Below are 26,929 nucleotides of genomic sequence, written 5' to 3'. Positions count from 1 at the left end.
TGACGCGCTCCTGTAAGAGAACGCTTGTCCTAGGCGATTTCAATTGTAAGACAGCGCTAGCTGGTGCGGCCTACACGAATATTAGAGGAAGAATACTAGAGGAACTGCTTGAGGCTAATGGCGCGAATTGTGTTAACGACGGGACCGCCACTTATAGCGCAAGAGGACATAATTCGATAATTGATTTGGTTATAATCGACAGTAGGATCCGTACTGACTCAATCGACTTTGAGGTCCTTAACGAAGAAACTGCTAGTGACCATAGGGCCATTTTAGTCACCCTTAGAGAGTACCCACCAGAAAGAAGACAGTTAAACATCTTCAGTAGAATGACAGAACAACAGATTCACCGCGTTACCAACAACGCAGCAAACAGAATCAAAAATTGTCCACAAATAACTCCTGAGGCGTTCCAGGATATAATTAAAGAGGAGATAGCTAAAATACCGCCGAGTAACAATAAATATCACCCGGTTTATTGGTGGTCTGCAGAGATAGAAGAGCAGAGAAGAATCATGCAACGATACAAAAGAGCAGCTCAGAGATTACGCGCTAGAAATAGAACGGAAGAAGAAGGTCGTCTTGCGATAGAGCAATACAAACAAGCTAGGAAAATACTTAACTTCCTTATCAAACAAGCTAAAAAAAAGAAATGGCTGGAGTTGTGTGAAGAGCTTAACGAAGACCCCTGGGGAAAGGCATTTAGGATAGTGACCAAACGCCTGGGAAGATACGTGCCGACATTGAGTGCTGAAATGTCGGCACGACAGGTTAAATTGCTATTTCCCAGAATAGAAGATCTCAATAGAGAGGTAATTGAGTGTCAGGCTGGCAGGTTCACTCAAAAGGAGGTTTTGGAAGCCATCATGAAATTAAAAAATAATAAAAGTCCAGGACCGGATGGCAGACCTGCCGCCATCATTAAAGACCTTGCCAGGATCATACCCTGGGAATTAGTGGATGTTGCAAGTTATGGCTTACAAAACCGTAACTTCCCCAATAGTTGGAAAGAAGCCAGAACTGTTTTCATTCTTAAAATAGGACCAAATCAAGAACAAGTAGGATACAGACCAATCACACTAATAAATAACATGGGTAAGGTAGTCGAAAGATTACTAGAAACCCGACTCAGAGAAGAAATCGAGGAAAAAGGTTGTTTACATGCGGAGCAATATGGTTTTAGAAAAGGCCGGTCTACGATAAACGCGATCGACAAAGTTAAGACCTGGGCATTAAATAGTAGAAACGGCACGTGGAGAACTAGGAAAATCCCACTTATTATAATGTTGGATATAAAAAATGCTTTTGGATCTGTTCCTTGGAGAGCCATTATCGCAGCATTACAAGCCATGAATATAAGTGATTATCTAGTCAACCAGATTAATCAATACCTTTACCATAGATTCATTGAGGTTAAAACGTTAGAAGGAAAATCCACATTTGAGATATTTGGAGGAGTTCCACAAGGATCAGTCCTTGGGCCTATACTGTGGAATATTTTTTATGACAAAATTTTTAGTTTAGATTATCCCGAGGGGGTTTTTGTTGTTGGATATGCTGATGACATTGCTATCCTAGTAGAAGACAGAGAAGTTAATAACCTAGAGGATAAAGCAAATCAGGCGTTACGAATAATTGATGAATGGCTGGTAGGAAGCATGCTACAGATATCCCCTAACAAATCCTGTTGTTTGGTGTTTTCAGGTAGAAGACCTATTAGAAACCTCAATATAAATATTAGAGGAGAGAGAATTAAGGAGGTCAAAGAAGCAAAGTATTTAGGGGTTCTTTTGGATAAAAGCCTAAGATTTAGCAAACACGTAGAGATGATTTGTAACAAGGTCACCCCGTTGATTAAGGCATTGAGGACTCTTTTCCAGAACCATGGTACACCGAAAATGGTAATAAGGAGACTGATAACTGCGGCTACCACGTCAGCAATTTTATATGCGGCCCCGATATGGGGAGATACAATGAATATTCAGAGAAACAAAACAAAATTAAAAAGAGTACACAGGCTTGCTTTACTGCGTGTAGCCGCGGGATACAGAACAGTGTCATACGACGCGTTATGTATACTAACGAAGGTTCTACCCATTGATTTACAAATTAAACAAAGAACATTTAGATATAGGGGTATGTCCAAAGATGAGATTGAACGGCTAATTGATCAAGAGTGGCAGGATACATGGACACACTCTAGAGTTGGGGATTGGACCAGGCGACTAATCCCCAACATAAATATGTGGACTAGTAATAGAATAGGTAATGTAGATTTTTATACGACACAACTGTTGACGGGGCATGGCTCGTTCGGCCATTATCTGTTTAGAATTGGAAAAAGACCTACCCCACAATGTGTGTACTGCCCAGAGACTGATGATGCGGAACACACTGTGTTTGTATGCCCAAGATGGGCTCCAAATAGAAGAGAAATTTCGGACAACGGACTTACACCTGAAAACCTCTTAAATTGGATGGTCTATAGTGACGATAACTGGGATTGGTTCCGTAGGTTTGCCGGGGAAATCTTACGCACCAAGGAAGAAGAGGACAGAAGAAGGGGTTTATGAAATTAGGGTAGGGAGGACCGTCCCTCAGTGGAGGGCCCGTACGCCGTGGTGTGCGGGTTCCTGAGAAGGGGGGGAACTCCTGGGGAGTGTGGGACAAATAAAAGACCGAGTCCCGGTTGGCGGTGCCGCTCCTGCGGGTGCCTCGGCGCTTAGTGGGGGCGGTACCGCTGATTAGAGGCAAAGACATAATGACCGAGACCCGGTTCCCTGCTGAGGGGATGGGAGGTGGCGTAGCCATACCCCGTCTCCGAGGCGGGGGATTAGAGGCAGGCGAATAAAATAAAATTAAAGATCCGAGACCGGGGGAGCTAACCTGCCGTGCCGGGTGTACAACCGGTGGGCGGGGGACACTCCCTTAGAGTAAAAGGACACTCTCCCCGACTGAGTATACTTAAATGGATATCCGGTCGGGGAGAGTAGGGAAAAGAAAAAAAAAAAAAAAAAAAAGGTAGACCATATGAGAGTTCTAAGTTTCAGATCCTAGTAAAGGCAAATTACTTTTATACGGATTTGAATACTAGATGGATATTGTCGTTCTTTTGTGGTTGGGTTTCAATTAACCATACATCTCAGGAATGGTCGACTTGACTACATTTACTTCACTTCATTTACATTTATACATTTCACCCTCATTCATCCTCTGAAGTAATACCTTATGGTGGTTCCGGAGGCTAAACAGAAAAAGAAAGAAGATAAAAAAAAGAAAGATAGACCACGTCAGAAAAGTTCGATTCAATAAAAGGATCTTTCTTCGTTTGGTTAATAATTGATATCCTGTAATAATACGTTTTTTTTGTATTAATTTTAATAATTTGAAAGTCAAACAACGGTTGTTTATGGTTATGTTATGTCATTTTTGAATATTAAGAATACGATAATTGTAATCATAATGAGAACGTATTGATTCTTTTGTGGTTGGGTTTCAATTAACCATACATCTCAGGAATGGTCGACTTGACTACATTTACTTCACTTCATTTACATTTATACATTTCACCCTCATTCATCCTCTGAAGTAATACCTTATGGTGGTTCCGGAGGCTAAACAGAAAAAGAAAGAAGATAAAAAAAAGAAAGATAGACCACGTCAGAAAAGTTCGATTCAATAAAAGGATCTTTCTTCGTTTGGTTAATAATTGATATCCTGTAATAATACGTTTTTTTTGTATTAATTTTAATAATTTGAAAGTCAAACAACGGTTGTTTATGGTTATGTTATGTCATTTTTGAATATTAAGAATACGATAATTGTAATCATAATGAGAACGTATTGATTCTTTTGTGGTTGGGTTTCAATTAACCATACATCTCAGGAATGGTCGACTTGACTACATTTACTTCACTTCATTTACATTTATACATTTCACCCTCATTCATCCTCTGAAGTAATACCTTATGGTGGTTCCGGAGGCTAAACAGAAAAAGAAAGAAGATAAAAAAAAGAAAGATAGACCACATCAGAAAAGTTCGATTCAATAAAAGGATCTTTCTTCGTTTGGTTAATAATTGATATCCTGTAATAATACGTTTTTTTTTGTATTAATTTTAATAATTTGAAAGTCAAACAACGGTTGTTTATGGTTATGTTATGTCATTTTTGAATATTAAGAATACGATAATTGTAATCATAATGAGAACGTATTGATTCTTTTGTGGTTGGGTTTCAATTAACCATACATCTCAGGAATGGTCGACTTGACTACATTTACTTCACTTCATTTACATTTATACATTTCACCCTCATTCATCCTCTGAAGTAATACCTTATGGTGGTTTCGGAGGCTAAACAGAAAAAGAAAGAAGATAACAAAAAGAAAGATAGACCACATCAGAAAAGTTCGATTCAATAAAAGGATCTTTCTTCGTTTGGTTAATAATTGATATCCTGTAACAATACGATTTTTTTTTGTATTAATTTTAATAATTTGAAAGTCAAACAACGGTTGTTTATGGTTATGTTATGTCATTTTTGGAATATTAAGAATACGATAATTGTAATCATAATGAGAACGTATTAAAATTTTTTTTCTTTTTATCTGATGGATTTGTTAATACAGCTAAAAGCAGTTTTTAGGAATACCATCTAGAAAACTGTCATAATGTAAATAACAATTAAATTCTCTAAGGAAAAACTATTGCATTGTAATATAAACAAATAAAAATTATAATTCGTGTTGAAATAAAGTACTATAACAATTTTACAGTACATGCAAAAGGTTTGTCTGTAATTAGGTAAAATTAGCCAACATTAATTGCGGAAATTACATTTAATTAACGAATTAGCCTTATAGTAATATTTTATAAATAGATTAACATTTTTAGTACAAAATACTTAATGGTATTTTTATTAATTAAATATTAAGGCAAATAAATAATAAGTATTGTAGTTCATCCAGCTTATGGTTGTGCAAGACGAAGGATGTTGGCCAAGGCGTATGACACTGCAAAGTCCACCGCTCGGGTCAAGGACGTTGGGCTTGACCCGGGTTCCAACAGTATCAAGCCAAATCCATCAACTCACGTAACAGGGCTCTTCACGATGCGATACGGTATTCGGCCTTCCCTTGATTGCCTGCAGATGGACAATTGGGCAATCATTCTTTCAGTCAGAATTATACGGGTAACATGTTTTATGCTCTCAGCCGGTAATTATTTTAAAAAGAAATATGCAGCAACGTATTACAATTGACATGCGTGATAATAACGATGTACTAAATTAAACATAATTTTACACGTAATTATTCTAGAAAATATTAAATTAAAAACTTTTATTAACATCGGTCAATGACCTTTTTAATTAAAAAATCCTATACCTTATCGAATTTAACTGCGTATTCAAGTACCTTATATTCACTTCAAAATAATAAAATACTCCCCGAGGTTTCAAAAAATCGTAAGCACTTTCAAAAAAACATATACAAGTTAAAGTCTTAGAATAGTTGACTAGATTTAGGATGTGTAGCAATCACAGATTATCCGGGAAATGTGACCATAATTTTTAATGTAAAACTTTGTCTATTTTATTTTTAATTCATTACATAACTTGGAAGCTTGTGCGTAAGAATATCGTGTAAAAACTTTTTACTGTACGAAAGAGATCCCCCGTCTGACTGGGATTCAAAGAAGGGACCTTTAGAATGAAAGACTGAGACACTACTACGCCCCGAAGATCAGGAAGTAGAAATAAAAACATACTTTTTCCTATAAATATTTATAATAATAATAAAAACTATAAAATAGAATTTTGAAGGTAAAATTAATTTTTTGCTTGTTTCTCAAAAGCATTTCGATTAGTTATTTTCATTTTTTCATATCTACAAACACTCATTTCTTACAAAAAATTACATGGTATAGAGATCCTAAGTATGATTGTTTTTAGCTCTCGGTACAGTACTTTCTCTTTATCGTACCCGATTTGATATCTACTCTCAGCAAATTTATACACGTTTACTTAATGGCCTCAGTAGTTGGAAAATTCATAGCCGCGCTAATAAAGGTCCGGCAATTCATCCTATCTTCAGCCAATTTGACCCAAGTACAGTCCCTACATTCGACTTCCTCCCGATCCAACCAAATATTATCTTCCCCAATATCTTCTGTGTCTATCCAAAGGTCTCTTTCCACTAACCTTTTGCTTAGAAAATCCTTGCTCTTTCGTTCTGCATTCATGTGACTGTCCCTCCCAGTACATTCTACGATAATCACACTGACTAATCCCAACACGAATAAAATTTATGCTGCTCAAAGTTGTGGCTCTTCCTTTAATGCAAAGTATCAATTACAGGACCAAATATTTTTCTCATAATATATTTGATATATTTTTGGAGAAATATTAAATATACACACCAATTAAGTAATTTTTTCCATAAGTAATAAAGAGGAGTAATTTCAATACGTAATAATTTAGTGAAGTAAATTTTTTTCTGTAAAATAACATTTTGTTTAGTCCATCATTTTATATACTAAGTTTGTTATTGGGGGGGGGGGGAGGGTTAAATCGACGATTAAGGTAAAAATGCTTATGCCCACTTCATTCTTCACTGTAATTCATTACAGTCATTGTTTTTAATCAGTTTTGAATATTTTTTATTATTAAAAAATTAAACTAGAAATAAAAGGAAAATGTTTATTAACTTGAAACTCGCGCCGGCCTCTGTGGCGCGAGTGGTAGCGTCTCGGCCTTTCACCGAGAGGTCCTGGGTTCGAATCCCGGTCAGGCATGTCATTTTCACACACGCTACAAAATCATTCATCTCAGCCTCTGAAGTAATGCTTAACTGTGGACTCGGAGGTTAAAAAAAAAAAAAAAAAAAAAAAAAAAAAAAAAAAAACTTGAAACAATGAAAATTTTTTCTGTATTTTATCAAATGCAGAACAATATCAGACTATTAAAAGTAAACAGAGATTTCTTTTTCCAGGCTTATTTATTCCATTCTCAACATTTTTCCGTTGCGTTAATAACAAAATGAGATAACGTATACTTATATGAAAGGCTCAAGTAGCTACAATAAAAATTTAATTTTAAAATAATGTTACTAAACCAAAATGTTTGTGTTTTTTTGCGGTGAAAATGTGTAATATACTCGTATAACGCATTTACATATAATACACTCTATTACACGGGATATTTCCTACTAGTTAATTATGCGGTTTAACTTAAGATTGTAATTTAAAATTTTTACATAGTTCTTCATTGTAGTATACACTACTATACTAGTTACACAATTGTATACTTCACTTACGCAATTTCATTCACAAGCTAAAAATATTATGTAGTAAAAAGACTTTCCAATTTTTTATTGTGTATTTATTTACTATTTTATATTATGTATTGACTACTAGGTATGAAAAAGTGAATTTTTTTTAATTTTTGGTAATTATTATTTTTGCTAACTGCTATTAATTTTTTGTTAAATCCACTAACATTTCTTGTATTATTTATATATTACATCCTTGAATTTTAATTTTTTTTTTTTAGGTTTAATAAATTAGTTACTATGTTTTTACTTTTTAATAACTTTATTTCTTTTCAATAAGCTCATGGAGTCCATGAGCTTTATATATAATTTTGGCCAGTCATTTTTTGACAGTAGTACTGTTTTGTTTATATTTATGTCTCATAAAAATTTGTTGAAAATTTCTTATCATTTATCACAGAGTCACTAAGAATTTTTAGTTAAACACTATGTGGCTCTACGAAATTTTACTTAACTTTTTTAATTTTTGTTTTTTTTGTGGTTTTTCTGAATAAGTATTCGCTACTAATAATAACCGTTAGTAATTAAAATACTTACCTATTTTGAGATTTATATTATTGGAAGAAAATGATTGAAATCTAGTTCAAGTAAAAAAACTAGAATTAGATAATAGTCTCTGTTCTACGTTTTCTTGTTATTTTTTTAATTATACACATCGGAGTTGTATTATTCTCTACTTTAAAGTCCTTTGTTTTAATTATTACATGTAGGATCTTGTTTTTGAGTATTATTTAATTGTACTCCTTTGCATTTCAATTAGTCTATTTACTTTTAATAAAATATACAAATCATGAAATAAGCAAAAGGTTAGTTGAAATAAAATTGCCAAGGGAAAACTAATTACCAAACGTAAAAATAAAAAATAAATGCATATTATTAATTTTTTAAATAATCATAATCATTAGATTCAAAGGGATAATAAAATTAAAAATAAATTCAAAAACGAAATTTAAAATTAGTATATAAATGTGCATTAATAATAATAATAAAAAAAAGAAAAGTTAACATAGGTATAGCAAACAAAAAGAGAGTAGTTATGAAATACTGCATAAATATATTTCTATTTAAACTAATAAAAAGCAAATATGTTAACCAAAAGATGATAAAATACTGCTGTAGACAGTCCAAGTCGAAAGTGAGAGGTAAATACAATAAAAATTGTTTTAACTTTCCAATCTACCCGCGAAATTTATTTATTTATGTATGTGATACAAGCAAAAAATACATACAGTATTTAACAATAAACAAAAAATGCCATATCATTGACTATCAGTAAAAATGCAGTTTGGGTCCCGGTAGCCGAGTTCATTTCAAATTAAACATTTTAATCAAGTACTTAGTTTCAACTGATTCACTAAATTATTTGGACTATGCAGTAGATAACCAATAAATATCCAGAAACAAATACACAATAAACATATTTATATATATATACTACATATACAAATAAAAATACCTTTACAACTTGAAATAAAAAACTAATTTAATCTAAAAATTAAATTCGAATAAGTGTTACATTTTTAATTTATCTATTCCTACAACCTAGTGGCGTGTTAATGTATTAACTTTTCGTTAAAATAGTCGCTTAGGAGTAGTATTAAATTATTTATTTATTTAATAAATTCAAATTGTGTGCTAGTCAGCGCTTTTAATATTTTTGCAGTTTTAAAATGGCTAAAGAATGTTTCACAAATGGTGTACTAAATATCACATACAAGAAAACCTTTTTTGTGTTTAATAATGTAAAATATTAATTGTTTTATGTTTCACTCTCTATTAGTCAGTATTTTAAATTCAAAGCAATTAAAAAGTTGTCTAGTGGGGGGTAACTTTGGGTAGTCTGTAATCTTTAGGACGTAAGACAAAATAACTCACATATTTATGATTATGCTTTTGCTTAACGTCTATCTTTAAGAGTAAATTACAATCCCATCTACTTAGTAATGCAGATCTCTGTTTTATTTTCAAATTGTGGAAATTTCTTTTTGCTAATTGCATCTTTTGATTACGACCTCATTAGGGATAGTCCTATGTTTGAGGTCTGAAGTAAAGTTGCGTAACTAGGTAACAATTGTTGAGTGAAAAATACGTAAGCACATTTTGGGATGACAACCGTATGTACAAAACTCTGTTAAGCAAACGTCATTCCTCCTCTATCCTCCTTCTCAGAATGTTATCTCTACCGTGAGTATAGTAATTTTTTATTTCTATTAAAGTAATGTAATAGAGAGCATAATATTGTAATTAAATATAATTGATATGATGAGAAAGAATGGACGAAATATGAAATATTTATGGACTAGTATGAAATAGTGATTTAATGTTTAGATTTCGAATATGTTTCAAATAAATATCATGACCGTTAACGATCATGATATTAAAGGTGAAAGATATTCACTAGCTACGACATTGGCGAAGAAGTTCATTACTATGATTTTATTTACAGTTGTTTGGAATAATTTTGTGGATACCCCAAACAATTGTATCAACTTTAATTCGGAATCCTATAATAAAAGAATGAAATCTTCCAAGAAATTATCAACATAAAGGAAAAAAGGTATATGTGTAATTTTATTTCTGCTATTAATAAGAGAATCTTGAATATATACGTTTGATTTACGTTCTATTAAACCGGCAGCTCTTAAACATAACATTTGTTATCTCTTAAATGAAAGTTATTTACTCAATAATTGGATCTTCACTGGGGACTTCTTATATTTACTCGTTTATAGAATTTTAATTTAATCGTAGACTTATTGGGTAACAGAATCACTTATTAATGTGTTTATTGTTTCACAGTAATATGAAGTATTTGTTTGTTAAATAGGCTGCAATAAACTTTTTATAAGCGGCTAAATTATACATAGATTCTTATTATTGTCTGACTAACTAGTAATTGCAAAGTATTCTGGAGCAATAAGAATGGGGACGTTAGTGAAAGTCGTAACATGTCCCCCTCTTTCTCTTTGTTCTCTGTAAATGCTCCGCTCTCAACAAACTCAGATACATTATAAATGCTTAAAGGAATTCGACAATCTTGACTTAGCGCACGTGTATATTTATTTACTATATTTTAAATTACATTATATTGTAAACCGCAACGTAAACAAAACCGAGCACCACGCCCGGAAAGTTGTTTTTATATTATATCTATAACAGGTTTTGTGTAGCTTGTACAGTTTATTTATTATTAAACCATAAATTAGTTACTTAATCAATCAATATGAAAATACAAAGATTTTGCTTTCATTAGTAAAAAATTGTATACTATTATGTATTAGTATAAAATTATTCACTAAAAATTATTGAAACTTATAACATAGCAATACCGTTACATTTTTATTTAGGAATACAAAAGTACATTACGTTAGAGCTATCTTATTTGTAAAACACATTACGTTAGTAGAAATAAAGAATAATCTGGTAAAATATAAGCCGATCTCTTATAAATTATTATTTTTATTGTTACTGTTATTATCAATTGTTATTAGTCTTCGATAAAAATCAGTTATTAGAAATCGATAAAAAAATCGGGCCGGTCACTTCGAATAGGCTTCCGATATTTCTACTGTTGTTATTACATAAAAATTAATAGATAAAAACATATTTACTTAAATGAATAAATAATAAATGGATAAAACTTTTTATAGACAAATCAATGTCAGAAAATTAGTCGATTCATGACACGTCTCTTTCAGCATTAGAATTATCTGTGACGAACGTTCTCACATGTGGTAGGGGTCAAGCAGTTCATTTTTATGCCTTTGAAGATATAAATATTTTGGTACTCCTACTGTTTCCAACGATTTCTACATTGTACGTGAAAGTTCTCCTGTTCCACCCAGATTCACCTAGATTATCTTCTCTATATTTTGCCCCCAAATTTCTCTGACTTGATCCATTAATTATTATTCTATCATTATATTTAGTTTTGAAGTTGGTGACCAAAAGAATGGCTACGTTGATGATGAGCGCCGTTTTCTGATTGTCTAATTTGTTTACTACTGACCTTTAGATGTGTAGTCAATGTTTTCGTAAGTTCTATCGAGAACGTGATGATTGCGTCAGTTTTGTACGTAGCAAGCACCTCTCTGAGCCATGCAATTAGGGACTAGAAGGCTTTCTTATAATCTGTGTAGGCTGCATGTAGACTATCTTGTGTATTGACTCTTCCTTGTCGTACTAGATATCGCACTATCAATCACTAACTCGTCGTTTCAACCAACCTCTGTTACCATAGAAACAGCATTTCTATTTCGCCGCTATTATCTGGTACTTTTGAGATATTGTGTAATTTTTGCACGCAGAATATCTGTGAAAATCTTACATATGGTCGGGAAACAATATCGGTTTACACTTAGCCCGGATATTTGTTACAGCAGCAGTTTTAGGTATGAGATCTATTATTCCTCGTGAAAAGTTTTGGCAAAGAACCCGCCTCTGTCAATATCATTATATATACATAAATTGAAAAGATTGTTATGTAATGCAGAAAATACAAAAAAATTATGCACGCCAATAACTCTTGGGGCTTTCCAGTTTATATGCACATTAACACTTTTTTCACCTTGGTTGATGTTAATGTATGGTCCATCATAACCGGATCTTTTCCACTTTCTTTCTCTCATCACGGATCTATTCCACTCCTAGCCGATGGAATGCACCACCCGACCAGATAGATTCCTAGTAGTCCAAAAGTTTCCTTCTGTTTGGCTCCGCTTATTCCTGGGGTTTATGCACGGATATGTTTTGCAGTTTCTTATTACTAATCTCTGGTTAGTGTTGAACAGATTTCCTTGTTCTTGCCGGAGGTTATTTATCTTATAACGCCGTAGTCGGCAGGTAAGTACCATAGTTTCAGTAAATCCAGGATTTGTTCCAAATTGTTATTTTTGGGGTTATTATGAGCCTTTATTATAGTTTTCATTATAGTTCAAAATTTTCTGCTGGGAGTGGCCGATGATAAATATAATGTTAAGGGTTTTATTATTTTCCTCAGCTTGTCAACCTTCCTAATTAGTCGCAGTTCCTTGGCGGGAATGGGGTTTTCAGTTTCACAGGACGACTCACAGACTGACAATTTCTCATGGTGATCGTGAGAAAGCCAACATTTACCATGTCATGTATATGTTTTATGCATACCACATTTCTCATCTCATTGACAATAAAGAATTTTGTAGTTTTTCTGAACGCAGCTTTGGAACTCTTGGTCTTTTTCCGGGATCCATTTCACAATATTTTATCATGTTTTCTGCAAAGAGATCAGACGTCGGGTTGACTGACATCTGCCGCATCATTTACACCATCATCTTAAAATGATGTGCTTAAAATCAACCCCCATTGTCGATTCAAAAACTAACTCGATTACTCCAAGCCATTAAGTGGAGAACAAACCAGTTGACTTGATTCATTAAAAACATGTTTAAATTACGAAAAATTCAAATCAAACATATAAATAAATATTTTGCTACAAGATGATGCTCCGCTAATGGAAAGTATTTTTAATCTCCGTAAAGACATATTCCTCTAAGAAATGTTTTCAATGAATCTGGATTTGAATATGAAATGTTAGAAAAAAACATAATTGTGTCATAACACCAATTATTTACTTTATTTATTTCATATGGTAATATGCTCTACGCATAAGTTCATAACTTTTACTAAAAAGTTCAATTATAACGACGTGTTTTTTGTTTAGTTTACCTTTTCCATTTGTTACTTTGAGAAGAAATTGATAAAAAACTTTGAGACAATATTGTATAGTTAAAATAATTAAGTTTTGTTTGATCGGTTAATATTAGCATATGAAGGGAAAAAACAGCACATCTGTTTAGTAATAAATTTAATTAATTATGTAAAAAATGTGTTGGACCTTTGATTTCAAAATAAATGTTATAATTCATATTCATAATAAGGTGACATAAGAAACATGAATTATCCTTTCTTTCTTACTTTATTTTATATATTCCATGTTGTATGAATATGACTATGAAAGGTTCAATACGACTAAATGTCAGAATATTATGTGTACACATTTTATTTGAAATTGTTTAGAAATATCCTAAATATGACATCTATTGCTTAAAATGAACACGATTATATATGAAATATTGAATCATGATTTAGAGATAGATTGACATATAGATAAAGAAATGTGCGAGTAAAGAAAATCTAAAGTTCATTCTAAAAAGAAGAAGAAATTAGTTCAAGCAGATCATGCACGAACTTTCATCTCGTCGATGTGGGGCAACTTCAAAACTAGTTTGATTCTTAACTTAAAATAATTGTAATTATTTACGTACTACTAACTTAAATTTAAATACCCAATTCATTTTAAAATCTAATTCTTTGGTTAAATCCTAAGTTAACTTTTTAAATAATGTTGCTATTTTCTTTTACTTTCTTACGTACTAAGACACACACATACCCACAAATGAATATCGATGAATACTGATTTCCTCCATATCACGAATAAGTGTTACATGTTATTTTATAGAACTAAGCATTATTGAGTGCGAAATATGTTTAATGGTAGCTACATTTATTTTCTTTTAACATACCCTTATAGTTCTGTCACTTTCTCACAGTTGATACTATTCTAAGCAAGTTTTTTAACTTGATTATTTAACAACCTTCATCCTCAATAACCTGCTTGTTAATTATAATTTTTGTTCTTACAAATTATACCTTTTCACATATATATATATATATATTTTTTTTTAATCAAATGAAGAATGCATCTCCAACAATGTTCTCATATTGAAACATTCCTTCATGCTTTTTTTTAAATCAAGTCATCTTAAAACGTCAGAATTTTATTAACCTATCTAATTTTCAGATAGATTTAATAAAGACTTGAATGACCATTTAAAAATTTGTCTTCTTATTAATTTTCTTTCCTATTTTCCTTTTTTAGCACCTTTAAATATACGGGATAAGTTTTTTAAGTAAGAACCGTTTTGATACAAAAAATAACAGACTAATTTTTTTTTTGAAAATCTTTATATTCAGCTGAAAACCTGGATCTTAATTTATAATTCTACATAATTTTCCCTTCATTAATATACTTGTCGTATCGTGTGATCAGCTTCTACATTACAGTTTCATAGAAATCTGCCACCTGACAAGATAACCATTGTTGAACTGCTGTTTTGACATCGTCGTGGCGCTGACCCCCGAGATGCTGCTTTAAATGCAGGAACAAATGGTACTCACCAGGCGGCAGATCAGGACTATACAGTAGGTGATCAATTTGTTCTCAGCCAAATGAGGCGATGAGATCTTGGGTGCAGTAACCCCGTGTGGCTGAGCATTGTCGTGAAGCAACAAGATTACCGATCTGAGCATTTCTTTTAGATTGCACGACGCAATTTAGTCATGGTCTCACCATATATTTCGGGATTTGTTGTTTCACTCTTAAGGCAAAAAATCAACAAGCAAACGGCCCCTGTCTATCCCAAAACAGAGTGCACATGATTTTCCGGCTGACATTATTTGCTTAAACTTCACTCTCTCGATTCCAATGTAATGTAGATATCCATATCTAATCACCAGTAACAATTTGGCTTAAAATTGTTTTCATTGTTGTATCTCGTGAGAAAATTCAAAGAATTGGCTAAACGTTTGTTTTTATACAACTCAGTCAGCATTTTTGGTACCCAGAGTGAGCACAACTTCCTATATTTAAGTGTATCGATATAATTTCGTACAGAATAATTCGTGAGTTAAAGAAAATTCATTACATAGTGATGAAATCGAAAATGGGTGTCTCCCCTGCGGGTTGAGGGTGGTACTTTCTATTTCCATAAATATAATATCTCTAATTTCACTCTGAAATATGGAATGAAAATATTATGGAAATTGTTTTTTTTATTTATGAATTTTCTTCTCGTATGTGCTATCTAGTTATTATGTTTTTATTATATCATCCATCCTTTATTAATTTTACTATTTAAGTATTTATTTTACATGCTGTAAAGTATTATGTTCTTGTATTTTAATATTCTATCAATCAGTTGTCATCCCGTTAGCATTTCATTATGTTATTTATTTATAAATGGGTATATACTTATAAACAATGCTTCACGTTATACTCTTTTTTTTATAAATGAATATCCAAGGAGGAAAATAGTTCTGTGTGTGATATTAAAGAACTAACGCAATTGAATTACTCAATCGATTTACTCGCCCTCGAAGATGTTCAGTTTGAAGAGAATGCCGTCAACGCCCTAACGTAGTATCACTCAATCGTTCATTTTCTTTGTCAATTCCTTCATATCCTATGACATCAGCAGTTACAATATAAGTGTTTGATGAATTCGTAACGACTATCTACCAGTGGTGAATGGGAAGTGGGTGAGAAGGTGACGCAGAGGACTACGCATACGTGATATGACAGTCAATTTAAGCTCGATGGGAGAAAAATTCAAGGAGAAATAAGCAAGATACCCTACACCCTTAAAAATAATCTCGGCTTTTACACATATTATTAGTTGTCAAAGTAATTCTGTTTGGTAGAACTGTTTGTTAACTACCACAATGTAATAATCATAACCAAAATACATTTTACTTAATTTATATATATATATATATATATATATAATTTATATTATAATAGGAAGATATAAGTACTCGTATTCCAACCTTCAGAAATATTTTACGGTTGTATATATCATTTTCTTTAAATCATAGTGTAAATCCGATTCTATTTCCAACACTACTAAATATACGATAAAAATCCTAGGAACATCAAAGGTAATCTCGATCAGGAGTTATGGGGTTAGTGGCCAGTCTCTTTCTCCTTAGAAACGTATATCAGCTACAGCATAATGGATGGACGCTTTATTCATTCATCCATAAGTGATGTTAAATCTTAACGATGATGAACTGGCCTTAATCTTCTTCTAATATATCTTAATATTAAATAAAAAATATACTCATAATTGTAAACTATTTTTTGAGATGCTATAGTAAGTATATATTACTCTAAAAATAAATTATACTTTTAAACTAGCCTGATCTATGTAAATTTACCCATAATTTATAATTTTGTAAAATAAAAGAAGAAAAACATAGTGGAGGGTGAACAAAAAAAGAATATCGGGGTTTTAAAGCTATTTAGTATCTCTTATCTTTGTCTTATAGCTTACAGTAACGAATAACAAATAAAATAGAAGTGTAACTCTTACAGTTTTTCTCTACAAATCTTCAATGAGAGCTCTATTCATCAAGCGGTACACAACCAACCGATAGGATAGATCGTCTCGTATTTTAACTGCTTGTATGGAGTAATAGAAGAGACAACTGTTTCAATCCTTTGTCTAAAATCGGGTAGATCTGTAAGTAGCGAAAATTTTTTAGAAAAGCACGAAGGCGAAAATCACATCGGGTGACCATAGAGGCTACCACAAATAAGCTCTGTCATTGGATCTCTTCTTTATTTTTCCGGTTTAGCCTCCGGTAATTACCGTTCAGATATTACTTCAGAGGATGAATGAGCATGATATGTGTAAGTGTAAATGAAGTGTAGTCTTGTACAGTCTCAGTTCGACCATTCTTGAGATGTGTGGTTAATTGAAACCCAACCACCAAAGAACACCGGTATCTACGATGTCGCACCAATCCAACGGTCAGGGAAAAAGCCATTCAACCTATTCCGTACAGTTATGCCATTGAGTAAGCATAACTGGTCCTTCTTACCATTCTCAAAATGGTCTTCTTACCAAATAAAATTTTTTAGTTTATGTTGCAGTTGAGGAAGAGTCAAGGAACATATCAAATATACACAGCCAAGTACGTAATTCTTGTTACTCTTGCTTCACCAACAAAAAACTATCCGTAAACTTGCTGTCGGGATGTACAGAAAACATTTAATTTTGGGAGTCCCTTTAGCATTGTAAGAGTTCATGGGGATTTTTAACCCACCCATCTCAGATAAGGACATTATGTCTCTTAACTTTTATGCTAAGATAAAATGTCGATTCATCACTAAATACAATACGACTAGGAAAGTCGTCATCTTCATGCGGAAACATTTCAATTGCGAAGTCGGTACGCACAGCGTAGTCGGTAGGGTTCAATGCATGTAACAGCTGAAAACGGTATGGATGAATATGTAAACGTTTCCTTAAAACATTTTACACTGTTATCACCGGCATTGGGGGCCGCCTTTTCAAACAATTTTTTTTTTAGGACTACACAGGAAAGATTCCCTTACACGTTCAATATGATCTTTAAACATCCTCGGTCGTACCTTACTCTTCCGTTTACACAGGCATCCGGTTGTTTCAAACCAATTATGCCATCGACAAATATTATTGTCACTCGGAAGATCACAAGTAAACTTTCTACGGAACGCACATTAATCTGTAACTACAGATTCTCATTTAATAAATTAGAAAATACAGAAGGTATTTCTGCTCAGGTGTCGTTATCTTTGCTAGTGGCTCTGTCAAACGGAAATATAGTGTCACTATATGACTATGCACGCATCTTAAAACTGTGTGCTTTGCCCTTCGATTGTAATCATAAATCAATACATACATAAGATATGTAAAAAAATTAAAACTCTGATAGTCTTTTTTTTTGTACATCCGTTATATTGACCGATTAACCATGATTGTGTACATTTTACAGATTAATTTATGCGTTATCTAAGTTTGTAAATTCCTAAATACTAATGAAATAAGCCATATTATTTAAATTTTTGAATTATTAAGTTAATTTTTTTTTTATTAGTATCTTTCCTAATAAACTATCATAGCGCATATTTTGAAATGAAGTTAATGTTATATCAAGTATGTATAATAAAATAATTCCTATTAATTTAGCTTAAAATTAATTATGTATTAGACAGACTAACCTTTACAAGTTGTACATAACAATAATTATAGCAGAATTATAAAAATATTATTGATGTTGTCTATCCTGCTTAGATATTACTGTTTCTTATTTGCCAACATAACCTACTTACTAAGTTAATTAATTTATTTTATTACATCACAAATAAATCATTTATGATTTATTAGTATTATTCTGTATCACAGGTACCGGTAGTTCAAGTTGTGATTAAACAGAGATTTAGTCAATTAATCGATTGCTACAATCGATTATTTAATGCCACCTATCATACATTGTTATTCCTTTAATATATTCTATTGTCTATTAGTTTTTTAACTTATTCTTTTTATTGTTAAGAACTAAAAAGTTTAGTGTTTCATATATGTATGCATGTACTATACTGTGATTGCCTCAAAGCACATTTATTCATTTAAGTTAGAAAGTAAATTTAATTTGAAACGAAATACAAAGTCATCAGGCATTGACGAATGATTGTACAATTTTTTTTTTTGTTTAGCACCATTACAATTCGTTATAGGCCTAACAGTATAGAATATTACGTAACGATTCATTAATAATAAAACATTGCAGCTCTTCCATGTGGTATTCATCAATTATTATTGTTTTGTCTTGTTAATTTATTACTTGAAGACAAGAAGTGTAATTGAATTATTAAATGTGCCAGACCTGACAAATCAATTGTAGAATTTTTTGAAAATAACAAAAAAATGATTTCTTTGGAAAAAGATTATAATTTTTGTTAATTTTCAGTAAGGGTGGAGAATAACAATAATAATAATAATAATTAAAAAAAATCGTTAAAAATCATGAATCTGATTTCAAATTAAAATTTTTAGCTACAAAATGTGCATTCTATACTTCATAATGACGTTTAAATATCTATGATATATAGAAGAGATATAATCGTGCTACATTTTGTCTTGTTTATTTGTGTAATAGACATTTCCTATAACACAATTGTACAATAGTCTATATTCTAAAACACATTAGGTTCGAAATTCTGATCTATTACACATAAATAAAGAAAAGAGACTGAACTAAAACAACGCAATTTAAATGTTTTAGAGTTGATATAATTATATCCTGACACGATATTAAGTTTTTTCAATGTAGAAACTTTTGTGTTTTCCAAAGAACATGGTTATATTTTTTATTTTTTTTTAAATTTTGCTCTGAATAAATTATTTTACGTAATAAATCCGATAAATATTAAAAGTACAATGAACTAATTTCTTCATAAAACGGTTAGAGAGCTTAAAAATCGATTGGTGTCAGAAGGAAGGTTTTTAAGCAGTCCAACTGAACTGTTTATAATTGTATAAAATAAAGTTCCACTTACCAACAATTTTAAAAGTATATATATCCGAATACTTTCATCAGCCGTTACTTCATCATCGGTATTTTCCAAAAGATGTTAATTCAAATTCAAATGTATAATTGCATTTAAATTAAAATTGTTATGTTCATAATACGTCAATAAATAAAATTAAATTGTAGATCAATAAGACCGTAACGTCATGTTCGTAAGATGTTTGTGACTCATAAAAGTAAAAAATTCCTGAAAAACACAATCAGAAGAATGCAAAAGTAATAAAAGAAAAATATTGACAAAATGGATTTTAGAAGCGTTTTTAAGAGATGAAAATTATATAAGTTTAGAAAAAAACATATACTAAGTTAAAAGACGTTATTCGAACGGTATTATCCAAGAAACGTGGAATAGAATTTAAAAATGTTAAGAAATCTTTTTTGATAATATTTTCCTTGTAACTTCCCGAAGAATAATTGGATGCAGTGAGTAAAAGCTATAACTGGTGATTGTTAACATCACAAATTTCTTTTCACTGCTAAGTCAGAAGTATAAATTTCATCAAATGAAATATTTATACCTTTTAACTTTTTAATTGTAATTATAAATTTCTGTTGCAGGTCACTGTTGTACGAAGAAACACGACGTTTGACGATGATGATAATGATGACAATTTTTTTTTATTCCAATAGCCGAAACTATAGGTAATTACGTAATGTATGTTACCCATTTATGATCTTTATAATATAGTGTATATACATATTTTCAGAAAATTACATTTTATCTCGTCAAAATTGAAACTTTTTATATTTACCAGGATCGATTGTAATTTATGACACATAGACTGATAAACTGGTCCATCAGACTAAACGTTTTTAGAATACCTAAGATGATCTAACCACTGTAAGCTGTTACTAGTACAATAATACTACGATGAAAATTCACAAAATGCCATACCATTGGATTCATAGTATTTTATTAGATTGAAAAATATAGATGCAAATTATTAGACTATATAATATAGCCTATATGAGGAATCACAAACTAACGTACTACTACCGTAGTTAATTTTAATTGCATCAAATATTTCCTGCCAGACGAAATGATAACATCAGTAATAATTAAATGTAAAAATAAATGTTTACAACTAAATAATTTTTGTAGACTTAGATCTAATTATGTCACAATTCCCTCTGTTATCATTTACAGAATTCCATTTTTGATATCTATTTTATTAGATCATCCAAAGTACAGAATTAATAAAGTAGGATGACTTATTCATTATATAATTCAATTTTTAGAGTCAAAGGACACTCCCCTGGACCGAATTATACTTAGCTGTAGGTCCGGCCCCACCTTATTCCACTATACATGTAGGAGCGCTTTCGCGATTTACTCGCATCATCAGCTGCATTATATGTTCATCTCAAATTACATTACAAATTTCGTAAAATATAATAACATATCACGCATTTATTTATTTTATTTCAAACTAAAAACCTTTAATCTTTTTATTTTTTATTTTACTCTTTTATTCAGTTAAATTAAAGATTAAAACAACTATTACCTTATATTGAACCTACTTTATAGATGAATATAACCTACCTACGTTATTTATTTTAACTGTGTATTTTATTTTTGCCCTATTAATATACCATACATAATTTATCTTTGAGATTTTTCGATTTCAAAAACATTAAACAATTCGAATTTTGGAATTATATTTTAAATGAGTAAATATTATTTAGCTGAAATAATTAAGTAACTAATCGAAGGAGGCGACTTGATAGATTTGTTTGCTTTCTTAAAATCCTAATAGATATCTAAACTGGAATTTAATCATATTTTAATTGTTTTGTAGTAATAATAAAATATCGCAGTACATAAAATCGATTTATTTTATGAAAACCTATATTTAAGTTATAATTACGTTATTAAACGATTTTTTTTCCAGTAAATACATTCAATTCCATCTAATCACGTACAGTAGTAAATCGCTAGACTAATTCTGCCGAATAAACATTAGTTAAAGATGTTTGGCTGACCGATTGGTACAATGTTTTAAAAACTAAGCTCTAGATAGAGAAGTTCTGATTTTATTTACCAATGTTATGATATAGCATTTTTACATTGTAATTCATCCTCATTTTATTACTATTGCACAAATTTTGGGCATCATAGTAATACAAAAATAAATAATAATATAATTTTTCTTATATTTATAATTTATAAACATTTATTAGAGAATTGTGTTACATAATAAATAATCGAATTGATTTTTTTTTTTTTACTTTACTATCTGTTAAATTATAAAGCACTTAAAGCTTAATGGTTTCTGAATCCAACTTTTCTAGGAAATAAATCAAACTGAAATCTCTTTCCAAATTATTCACTTGGAAACATTTCATTAATGTATGAAATTAATATATTTATTATTAGATAATTTCATTCTCTTTTGTATACGCATAACGTTGTGATTATTTAATTAAAATTTTTTATGTCGATACACAGCTAACTAACTATCCATTTTTCATCCACAACTTTGCCTGATGGTAAATACAAGCTAAAGAAATGCAATAACAGAATGTGCGGCAGTATTGTAATTAATATTATGACCTTATTTTCTACATCCATATAGAGTTGTCCAATCCCTTTAGTGTGTTTATATACACACACACACATATATATATCTTTAGCTGGCTATTTTTCTTATCGATTTCAGACATTTTTGAAACAGTATTTCTTTATAAAATTCTGTAATCGATTTTTACGTTACAGTAAGCATGAAATATCTGTTTCAGGCATTTTAACATGATAAAATATAAAATCTTTTTCCTTTTAAGGTAAATTATCAATCTTTTATGTTGTAAAGTCATGCATGACAATGCCCTCGCACTTTAAAGAACGTGGTAATAACAACGGATGTCAATATTTTCCTAACGCTCAAATTACTTCCATAGATCACGAATTATCTGAAACAAAATACAATGTTTATTTTATCCTATATAATAATTATAATAATTTTTTTCTTATTAGATAAAGACAATTATTTTTAATAAAGAAACGTATAACAATACCAGAATCGCCGCCGTGCTCCGTGCTAGTGTCCTAGTTGCGAAATAGTTGAGAATGTAAAACAGTGGGAGGTTTGTTTTTGCTGTCCGGTCAAGGGGGATATTGCACAAAGAGGAATGCGGGAGCGACCCTGACCCGGGGCTGACTGGACAACAGTACTTAGTGGAGGGGAAGACGTCGTCCTGGCTCTGAGGGAGAGGATTGTCTCTGATGTCGGCAGTGCCGCGTAGCTTCTCGTTGAGTGTGTGCGCGCGAAGTATATTCCGTGTTGTAACGTGTGGTAGCTTTCTCTCGGATTATAAACCCACACCTACCTTCCTTATACACACCTTGCGTTCATGTCAGTAATTATGTTATAATATAAATATTTTTTTTTATTTTTTCATTTTGTTATATAATATTTATTATATTGTGTTTGAATTTAGGTACGTTTTATGTTTTTATATTAATCGATAGTTTATTAGAAAGTAGATGAACAAAGGATTCATTCTTATCAAAGAAACTAATGATAAATGAAAGTGACCGTAAATCCAGGCAATTTTAAACAAAATTTTATTATATTCTATCAGTGCATTCTTTTTAATGAAATTTACGTAAATATTACGCAAATAATCATAATAATTATGATTTACTTAATAAAAACCATAAATTATGTTAATCAAAGTTAATTTTATGATGAAAATCTTGTGTAGAAATATCTGTACAACTCAAAATTTTATTGTTTTATGTTTTTTTGTAAGCGTGTTGAAAGATTATATTTTAATAAGTTACTAGGAAATTTATTACTGGATTCCTCATTGGAAAATGAAGCTTTATTCACATTTCTATTCAACATGAAACATTGCTTTCATAGATATTTTTACAGTTTTATATATTAAGCGCAAAACAAGAATAAAACCAAAAAAAAATAAAAATAAATAAAAATAAAACCAGTGTTAAAATCTCATTTGAAATGTTCTTTCTAAAAACAATTAAAAATGTAATTATTAGGTGTAAAAAAAGTAACAGACGTAATAAAATGCGATGAAAGTGCCATTTTAAACTTTATTAACGCTCTCTGACTGGCTAAAACCCGTTTTTTTAATATATTACCGTATACAAAGAAGCTGTTTACCTTTTATATCTAATAATAATGATAACTTTTTAGAAAAAAATATATTTTACTCTCAGACTATGAATAAATCAGTTAGAATGAGGAAAATGTGTAACCTGTTCTTTAAATAGCTAAACAAATTAAATAATAATTTACAAAATTAATATATATTAATTATTGAGTTTTTGTCTCATATCTTTCTAATATCAGTTTATAATTTCTTCTTTAAATTTATCCCTATTTCAGAGTAAATATATATATATTTTACTATCCTTAATTTTGACATTACTTCCTGGGCATTATTTGTAAATATAAATCAAATAGAAAAATTACTGCAACGTCACCGTTTTGTAACGTAATTATCTTTATAATAGTTTTTAATCTGAATGTAAAAATTATTTTACCAGTGAACTTGGATAAACCCAAAATATAAACATGATTTAACAGTGTATTAACCGTAAATTTATTAAAAATATTAATATTGTTTTATTAAAAATTTTCAATTTTCTTTAAAAGTTTTCTAAAAAAAAAAAATAGTGTAAATCTTATAAAAATATTTTCGTTTCACTAATAATTTTGTCTTATCCATTTAAAACCAACTTAGATAAATGTTAATAAAGTAATTTCATTGTATGAAACTATACAGACAGAAAACGTTTATTATACATAAACTAAAAATTGGAAAGATTTGATTTGCAAAAAAAAAATGTTCACTGTTAACTTAAAAATATAGGTTAATGAATTTAAAATATAAACAATTTGTTTAGAACAGTCTGATTATTTGTACGTATTGAATTGAAGATAAAAAACAAAACAGAGATAAATTTCAGTTTAAAATAAATATATAAATTTATTTTATTGAAATTTTACCTCATGTAATTTATTTTTAATGTTACCATTTTTTTTTATATAATTTTCTAGAGTTTTAATGAATATTCTGTTATGAACTTTTTTATTTTCCAGATGAATACCAATATAGTTACTTTCTCTTTCCTTAGAAATATATCCTTATACTTTATAAAAGATCTCACATTGTGCGGTAATCTAAAACAAATATCCACTTATTAATTACTTTGTTTGAAACACTTCCTTTTTTATACCTATAAAACCTTTTTTTCATAATTGATAAATCAGTTAAATTCTAAATTAAGGAAAACGAAAGGATGCACCTGGATTGTTTTTCGCCCTACATTCAACTTATTTTCTCTAAATTAACTGCTTAAAAATTAACAGTTGAAAGTAATTTTTTATATATATGTATGTAATCTACTCCTTATTACAGAAATTACAAATATATCTATTTTTTTATGTAGTGAATATACCAACTGCATATAGATATGTAGGTTGTTGTAAGCAAAGGTTGGTAGATATTTATTTTTGAGTGAGATTTATAAACGTAATCAAAATAAGGTATTCCAGGAAATACTTTATTTTAAGATAAAATTAAAAATCTTTTTGTGTTATTAAAAAGATAGTAAAATTTATATTTTTATAACCAGTTTAATCTATTTTTGTTTTTAACGCCACACACCTTATCAAATTCGGACCGACTGACTACAAATGAAACAGTTATGTTTATTGAATACTATAAACTATAAACGTTTTTTACTATTAAAAAAAAAATCTATAAAAGTACCATTGGTAATGTGGATACTTAAATCCTCTTAGAACTAGTATCTTAGTACTTAGTACTCTTAGTACGAGTAAGATTGGGCTCGACATTTCTTCACAGAATAACTATAATAATAAAACAGCTCATCGGTGATTCTAACTACTCACCCATTCATTATAACAAGAAATTTTTATATTTACGTAAGATATAATAATAACGTTCTGATTAATGTACTAAGGCGTTGTTGGTTACAGACAGATACTCAAAAATAGTAATCAAGCATAAGAAAGTTGTTTCAGAGTATCTAATTAGTATAGTATTAAGCAACTAACTGGATTTTTTATGAAATTTAATATCAACTAAAATTCATCAGTTTACACATACAAGTCGGTTTATACTTTAATTTTTTTTGCATCAGTTATAATTAAATGAATTTATTTTAAATGTATTTCTTTATATTAATACTTATTTAAATGAGAAATATATTCTTTTTATTTTAAAATATTGCTTGCGTTTATTTAAAAGAACAGGATAGTGAGAGTTTATGGTGAACAAACTTTTTAATGTATTTACTCATTCATCGAAAGTCTTTCCTTCTTTCTTTTTTACTTTATTTTCAGAAATTAAATTTTCATTTCGTAAAGTTGTAATTCAATTTCCGGTACTTTTATCAATATAATCCTTGCAATGGATTTTAAAAATTAATTTAAAGGGGAAAATTGTATAAAGAAGTAGATAAATAATATCACATCCAATAAAGAGAAAGTTAGTTAAATCTTAAATTTTACAATTTAATGAAATGGTCCAAAACAATTATTTATCTATGGTTGTGGATGTCTGTTTACATGTATAAGATTCATTTATATTAGACAGTATATATTTTTAAATTAAATACAAACATAATTTATAAAAAAAAAATAATAAAAAAAATAAATACTGAAATATATTAAAAACTATTTTATTTAAAAGATTTTAAATCAATATAAATAATAAGTGGAATATATATATATATATATATATATATATATATATATATATATATATATAAAATAGTAATTTTGTCTAATTCATGGAAAGATTGAATCTGTACGTGTGAAAAATGCCATGCCTAATCGAGACTCGAAACCGAGAATCTACTGATGAAAAACAGACACTTACAATTTTGCCACGAAGGACGGCAACCTAAAATTATTGGTTCTGACAAATGTTATGAAATGCCTTTTAAATTTCAGTATATCATTCTAGTATTTAGTGTATTAATTTTCGAATGATAAACTTATATAAATCAAAAAAATTTAATGTTAAAAAATTACCTAGTTCGAATAGGCTAATTTTAATATTGAGTAAGACTACAAATGGTATTGACATTAAATACGAATATATTCACGATTATATCAGTAATAAAAAATTTGATGATTTTGTGTTTTTAGATAATTGAATGAAATTCTGTCTATTTTCTATGGTTTGTAGTATTCTATTGAATACCATCAATACTCACACACACACACACACTCTCTCTCTCTCTCACTCACACACACACACACACACACACGCACACACACACACACACACATCTTTTTTCATAGGATAAGTATTACTCAGTTCATTACAGGAGAAGTAAGCTGATATTCTTAGATCCAAATTTTATTT

The 26,929-nt window shown here is 30.1% G+C and overlaps 1 protein-coding gene across 1 annotated transcript in view; it reads left to right on the top strand.

The window, feature by feature from the left end:
- Window positions 1-22,809: 22,809 nt before the first annotated feature.
- Window positions 22,810-26,929, top strand: part of LOC142320981 (uncharacterized) — a 261,926-nt gene continuing 257,806 nt past the window's right edge. Inside the window, exon 1 of the mRNA XM_075358980.1 lies at window positions 22,810-22,914. The gene's annotated coding sequence lies outside the window, so the exon portion shown is untranslated. The remainder of the gene's footprint in view (window positions 22,915-26,929) is intronic.

This window comes from Lycorma delicatula, chromosome 3 (assembly GCF_047948215.1).
Source record: "Lycorma delicatula isolate Av1 chromosome 3, ASM4794821v1, whole genome shotgun sequence".
Classification (NCBI taxonomy): Eukaryota; Metazoa; Arthropoda; class Insecta; order Hemiptera; family Fulgoridae; genus Lycorma; species Lycorma delicatula.
The sequence above is the reverse complement of the archived record's forward strand: the minus strand, read 5'-3'. Positions and strand labels throughout refer to the sequence as shown.